Source organism: Bison bison, unplaced genomic scaffold (assembly GCF_000754665.1).
Source record: "Bison bison bison isolate TAMUID 2011002044 unplaced genomic scaffold, Bison_UMD1.0 scf7180017864068, whole genome shotgun sequence".
Taxonomy (NCBI): Eukaryota; Metazoa; Chordata; class Mammalia; order Artiodactyla; family Bovidae; genus Bison; species Bison bison.
The window spans coordinates 7,767,561-7,775,366 of NW_011494640.1; positions in this window are offsets into that span (position 1 = coordinate 7,767,561).

Genomic DNA, 7,806 nt, shown 5'->3' on the forward strand with positions numbered 1-7,806 from the left:
CGAAATAAAAATCCCCCCTGCCGTATCAATAAACAAGAAATGTCACAGCCATCAGTGATTTCTGGCCTCCAAGTGTGAATGAGGGCTCCCAAAACTGAGATCCAGCGCATGCTGCCACCTTGCTGAGGAGCTAGGGGAATGCAAGAAGCAAGGTGAACAAGGAAACGGGATTGGGCCCAGAGAGCTGAGGTGCCTATGAAAGGAATGAAAACAGTAAGCCAGAGGCTTGCATCTTCCCATACATACAGTGCTAAAGTCCCTAACTTGATACCTGATCTTTGACGTTCAGACTGCCTGCTCCCTTTGTTGCAAACTTGTGTACAGCCTGATTTCCCTCCTGCCTCCTTGGAACAGTTTCTTCAGAGCTACTGAGATGCTACCTCCCAGGCCCAGAGTCCTAAACACTCTCACCAAATAGAATAACTACTTCCAGGTTGTGACTATATTATTTAGTCAACACAGGAAAGGATGCTGTCCCAGAGGAACATCAAAAAGATCACAAAGCAGTGGGGAAAGTATTCACTGATTTAAGGAACCCCGATGGTGGCCAGGTAACTGACCCAAAGCCATTAAATATAGCTCTGAGTGTGTCCACAGTAGTTCTGAGACTTGAATGAGTGTTACTCCTTTACTCATCATTTTTACTGGTCCCAATCTGGTGCACTTTCTCCATAGCAGGTTTTAACCAGGTTTTGAATTATGTTCAAATCCTGTGAGATTACAAGGCACCATCCCAGAGTTCCATGATACAATATGGAGCAATAGAAGCCCTTACAAACTGTGGGTATAAGTATAGTTTATCTTTGGGGATATGTATAGTTATCCTATATAATTATCCTATGCATACCCCCAAAGATAAACTATACTTACCCCCACAGTTTGCAAGGGCTTCTACTGCTCCGTTATATATTATGGAACTCTGGGAGGTCCACATAGTCAAAGCTATGGTTTTTCCAGTAGTCATGTATGGATGTGAGAGCTGGACAATAAAAAAGGCTGAGCGCCAAAGAATTAATGTCTTTGAATTGTGGTGCTGGAGAAGACTCTTAAGAGTCCCTTGGGCAGCAAGGAGATCAAACCATTCAATCCTAAAGGAAATCAATCCTGAATATTCATTGGAAAGACTTATGCTGAAGCTCAAGCTCCAATACTTTGGCCACCTGATGTGAAGAACTGATTCATTGGAAAAGACCCTGATGCTGGAAAAGATTGAAGGCAGGAGGAGAAGGGGACAACAGAAGATGAGATGATTAGATGGCATCACTAACTCAATGAACACAAGTTTGAAGAAACTCCAAGAGATGGTAAAGGACAGGGAAGTCTGGCATGCTGCAGTCCATGGGGTCGTGAAGAGTTGGACACGACTGAGTGACTGAACAACAATCAATGTGCAAGAAATGTATTCTTTCAAATTGTATTCTTGGATAATCTTGTAGTGATTTCAACAGTGAATACCAGCTACTTTGAAAAATAAAAGAGTTTTGCCACAAAATGTAAAAGAGACAAGGAATATAACAAAACGTTTTGATGAAGCTATACACGAGTTTCAGTCATCTCTAAAAACAGGGGCTGCAAATTGGTATCCCACTGGTCAAACACAGTTTGGCCATGGCAAGTTAGATGGTTCAAGGTCAAACTATCAAAACTCTCTTTAGCCTTTTAGTAGCTCTAGTCTTTAATCTGTGATTTGCAAACCATTAATATGAGGTGGCAAATCATGGCCAATGGGCTACCATAGCTAACAGTTTTTACACCTTTAAAACATTGTAGGCAGGGGCACTTCCCTAGTAGTCCAATGGTTGAGAATTCTCCCTTCAATTCAAGGGACGCAAGTTCGATCCCTGGTCAGGGAAATGAGATCCCACAACTACTGAGCGCGGCAACTACGGAGCCTCTGTGCCGCAGCTAGGGAAGCCTGCGCTTTGCAAACAAAGAGCCTACAGTGAAGATCCTGCATGCCACAAGTAAGACCTGACACGGATTAATTAATCAAAATAATAAAACACTGTAAGGGAGAACAAAGAATATATGACAAGGGTTGTGAAAATAAACAGATCCCATCTAATAGCCAAGTAAAAACAAAGGAAGATATGTGGCCCACAAGCCTGAAATACATACTATCTGGCACTTTACAACATACAGATCTTGAAATCAAGTTAGGGGATTTCTAACCAGAATAGAATAGACTAGAGCCTATCAACTTGTCACAATGAATTCTGTATTGTGACAATTCAGCTTACACATGCGTATGTACAAACATGTAAAATATATTTCTTTCTCAGACTATAGTCCAAGAAGTTTGGAAGTTACTGCCCTAGGATCTATCTTATCATTTCAAAGATTCCCAGTTGAGACAACTGAAATAATCTTTCCCTCACTGTACATTTAGGGATTTGCCGAAGTTTTTGCCCTCTATTAACACTATTTTCCACACCCAGCGATCCCCTTCCCTACCATATCCTGATATATGCTAGAATAAAAGTGAATCCAGCCTGGATTCTAATAAACTTCCATCCAGTCTCCTCTCCACAACCAAGCTATTGTGTTATCCCATATACTTGTCTCACCAGCCTTTCATTCATATAATACTTTCACTCAGTTGTCATTAGTAAGAACAAGGACACAGTTGACTTTAGCAAATGAACAGTAATCCTTGATTTTTGGTGAAAATGACAGCAGAGGACAAACAGCATTCTAGAAAGGCCCAGGCCCTTCAAGAGGACATGGTGAACCTGAGTGTTTACAGCTTTTCCTTGAGCTGTCTGATACATGTCTGTTTCATCCTTATTTACTACAGACAGATTTCTGACATTGCGTCTTGTCCAGTAGAAAAAAGCCAGGGAGACCAAGTGGCCTGGAGAAGCCTTGGGAAGGTCTCTAGGGGGTGGAGGGCCTCCAGCTTCTGTTACTGGAGGGGATATTACCTTCCACCCCTCCTGAGCATTTTGTTTTAGTAAAACTTCCCTCCCAGCTGAGAAGCTACGGTCTTTGGTGGTTTTAGATGTGTATCCACACACCCTTCCTTGTTCCTAGAACATATTGTGAAATTTGAAACACTTTTCCAGAAGGAGTAGCATGCAGAGAGAGAGGGAAGGTGGGCTGATGCAGGAGTTAATATCCTAGAGTCTGGGAAGAACCCAAAGCCAGCTTTGAAATTAGCCCAACAATGCGCACGGACCTTCCTGAAGAAACAAAGCCTTCATATCAAATAAGACTTTGAAGATAATTGTTTTTGAAGTTGGGGTGTTCCACACCCACTTATTTATTGAGCATTTTAGGGCCCATTGTTGAGCTCATATTCTTCTCATTTCCCTTTCTGGAAATTCTATTTTGACTCCTAGAAAACTGTTCTGGTTGGTTCTCCTCCACGTATTTCCTCTGTAAGTACTTGGTCCTGGGGAGAAGCAGGGAAAAAAATCGTCTTCTCTCCAGGTAATGTACCCTTACTTAGGCCATGTGTACAAAAGATAAAATTCTAATAAAATGTATTCTATACAAGCCCATTAAACACAAACAGTCTTTATAGTCTCTTGGTGATAGGGAAGACCTTACTTAGTGTCAAATTTTTAGGCAAAACTAAGTGAAGTAGGATTGGGTTGCTGACTTAAAGAAGCATGTAAATTAAACCACATCTTTAAGAAAGAAAGCCTTCCCTGGTGTCTCAGATGGTAAGAATCACCCGCAATGCAGGAGACCCAGGTTTGATCCCTGGGTCAGGAAGACTCCCTGGAGAAGGGAATGACAACCAACTCCAGTATTCTTGCCTAGAGAATCCCTCGGACAGTGGAGCCTGGCGGGCTCCAGTCCATGGAGTTGCCAAGTCAGACATGACTGAACGACTAACACTTGAAGAAAACAAGCTGAGAGTAGTAAGAAATTTGACAATTGACTACTTAGCTCCCAGCACATCGTGGGAACACACTGGAAAGACATCTGTATAATGTATATTATAAAACAGCACTCTCCTAAGGAGGTGTCCTGTGGCCACATGTGCTTCCAAGCACTCCATTAGTTGGGCGAGGGTTTGGGTCAGGGTTTCTCATCCTCACACTACTGACATTTTGAGAGGGGATAATTCTTTGTCATGGGGTGGGGGTGTAGGGAGGGGATCCTGTCCTGTGTGTTGTAGGATGTTCAGCAGATTCTCCAGTCTCCAGCCCACTAAATCCCACTAGCAACTCCCTCATCCTGTCATGACAACAAAAAATGTCTTCAAATATGGCCATCTTTCCCCTGGAGGCAAAAACAACCCTGGTGATAACCATTTGGTTAGGGTTAGGTTCCATTTGAGTCAGGGTCAGAATTTTTACAATCTTTATCACAAACTATTAAAACTACAAATTTATTACTACATGGTATCACTTATATGGGGCTTTGCAGGTGGCACTAATGGTAAAGAATCTGCCAGCCAATGCAGAAAACTTAAGAGACATGGGTTGAATCCCTGGGTGGGTGGGGAAGATCCCTGGAGAAGGAAATGGCAACCCACTCCAGTATTCTTGCCTGGAAAATCCCATGGACAGAGGAACCTGGCAGGCTACAGTCCCTGGGGTCTCACAGTGTGAGATATGACTGAAGCGACTTAGCATACATGCGACATTACAATTGGAAATGTGACGTGTTATCTATGAAACAGAAACAGACACACAGTCATAAAGAACAGACTTGTGGTTGCCACAAGGGAGAGGAGGTGGGGGAGGGATAGACTGGAAGTTTGAAATTAGTAGATGCAGACTATTATATATAGATTGGATAAATGACAAAGTCCTTTATCATATAGCACAGGGAACTATATTCAATATCCTGTAATAAACCATAATAGAAAAGAATATGAAAAGTAATTTATATATGTATAACTGAGTCATTTTGCTGTACAGCAGAAATTAACACAACATTGTAAATCAACTATAATAGATTTCTTTAAAAACTACAAATTTGTCTCATTTTCCCAGTAAGCTATATGATTTTCAAGAGTCAGCCCTGCAAAGATCCAGCGGGTGGGAGGAAAGCACAGGAGGGAGGGGATATATGTGTAGTTATGGCCGATTCCCATTGTTGTACAGCAGAAACCAACAAAACATTGTAAAGCAATTATCCTCCAATAAAAAATAAATTTTTTTTTTTTAGAAAAAAGAGCCAGGGTCCATAGTTTAGCACCACAATTTCCCACAGAGAAGCTCAAAAATTCTTGGTGGGTAAATAAGTGAATGAATGAGGAAGTGAACAAATAAAGAAGAGGATGAACACACACACAAGTGGGAAGAAGTGTGTAGAGAGAATTCTGGAAGAGAAGTTTGGTATCTGTCGGGGATCTTGAAGAAATGTTTTAAATGATATTTCAGAGGAGATAGAGAAAAATAGAACCAAGGGCAAAGAGAGAGGTCGTACTTGATAGAGCATCACAACATGGCTTGAAGGAAGGGTGGGCTGGGGTGAGCTGACATTTAGGTTGAAAGACTTGGCACCTCACCGGATCACGTTGTAACTGTCCATTTCTTACCTATTGCTTTTTCTTGACCAAACTTTAATCCAGCTCCTCTCTTTCCTGCAGGTCCCTACACCCTGCATGCCGACAACCCTGAGCAAGGACAAAAAAATGTGGACCGTGCCCAAACCCTCTGCCACTGCCTGCCCCTCCTTATCAGCTTCTCCCGGGAATTGGCTGGCCACAGCGGGGCCTTCCTGTCAGACTCCACTGGTCACTTCCCCTGGCTTGTCCAGCTTCCCTCCAAAGTTCTGCTTGCCTCTGCTTGCCAATAGCAAGGATTATCTTTGAAAATATAGATTGATTTTACGACAATCTTACAGATTGATTTTAAGACACTTGCAGATTCCAATAATCGCAGCACTTCTCCCAATTCCGGTAGTCTTTCTCATTAATAAGGCTCTCCCTGGAGATGTCTGGATTTGCTTTTGACACCAGATTTCTAGCCTGAGTTTAATGTCTAGCAAAGAGAAGAGAAGAGGGGAGAAAAAATGGCCTCTATGGGTCCTTTTCAGTCTTTGCTTTATGGAGACCAAAATTTAGGTGGTCTATTTCAAATGTTAAGAGAAAAAAGCTATGTGCAGTTTGCAGAGTTGGATCAAGTGATTTTTCATTCAAAGTTCACAAGTCAACCTTCTGTACCATAGCCTAGAAACGCTTCAGTGCTTATACAGTTTGGATTTTGGCAAAATGGTGCACTACTTTATCATGCAGAGAATAACGGGATGACTGTGGTTTCCTCTCTCTTCGGGGGCAGAGGGCAGTGGGCCATGGGAGTGTCAGCTGAAATCTTCTGGGAGGGTGGGCTTTGGGACTCTCTCTGCAGCTGATGCAGGTGCTCTTTTTCTCAACCGTCCACAGCTAATATTTGGGTGTGCTCCGCTGGTCTTTGATATTCAAGTCACAAGCTTCTTATAACTAGCAGCTTAGGTATTTATCATTTCTTTATTTAACCATGTAAATCTGAAGCAACAAAATACATTTCTTTCTTTATTCTTCCAGTTTCTCTGCATAGCATTTTGCATTATTTATATATAATGCTTCACATAAGAGACGATGGAATTATATTTCTATTTTTAACCAACTTTCTCTTGGGTCTTATTGTTAATTAGGCAAGAAAATTCAGTTCTCACAGTTAATAAACAGGGACATACATTTTCAGGTTTTGATTTTTTATCATTTTGGTATTCTATTTATTTATTTGACAGAATAGTTTTACTGATTTTTTTTCTTTCATAGAGCTCCCCCATTTTTCTGGTAAGAACACTTAACATGAAGTCTGTCCTCTTCACAGATTTTTCAGTATACAATACAGTATGGTTACCCATAAGTACAGTGTTGTGCATCTGCTCTCTAGAACTTTATTCATGTTGCATTACTGAAATATACACATTTATATTACAGTTCCTCATTTAAATATACAGTTTAAATCCCCAGTTTAAATATACAGTTCTTCATTTTCCTCTCTACCCAGCCCTTGGAAACCACCATTCTTTGCTTCTATGAGTTTGATATAATGGAATATATCAGAATAATGGAATCAGGCAGCATTTGTCCTGCTGTGACTGTGGTGTAATGTCATAAAGGTTCATCCATGTTGTCCTATATTGCAGAATTTCTCTTTTGAAAGGCTGACTAATATTCCATTGTATGTATATACCTCATATTCTTTATCCATTAATCCTTCAATGGACATGTAGGTGGTTCCCATATCTTGGTTGTTGTGAATAGTGCTCCAATGAACATGGCAATGATCACAGCTCTTCAAGATCCAATCTCTGCAACTACACTCACATCTAATGGTTATTCTAACTTCTAAGCAAATTTTAAAATGAACTTAACAAGTGTAGGGTATTAAGTATATCTCTAATGCAAAGGGTTAGTGTTCAGGTTTGGAAGAAAGTCTGAAAGTCATTGACCACGTTTTCAACCATCATGTAATATAAGAAGTTCACATAAAATAATTGTGTTTCTTCTATAAAAACATATTTACTTCCTATTTCCTTTTCACAATACAAAAACTGATAAATTTCATTCAATATTAGACAAAGCAGATCAGTTCAGTTTAGTCAGTCCAGTTTAGTTGCTCAGTCGTGTCAGACTCTGCGACCCCATGAACCGCAGTACACCAGGCCTCCCTGTCCATCATCAACTCCCGGAGTCCACCCAAGCAGTTATCTAGTACCAATTACTTATTCTCTGATACAGTGTGAGCCCTGTGAGGGTTGAGTCAAGCTTATGCATGATTATATACCTGGTGTTTACCCTAGTTCTTGCTCCATAGTGAGTACTTGACTAGCATTTCTAGAGAAAAAAAAAAA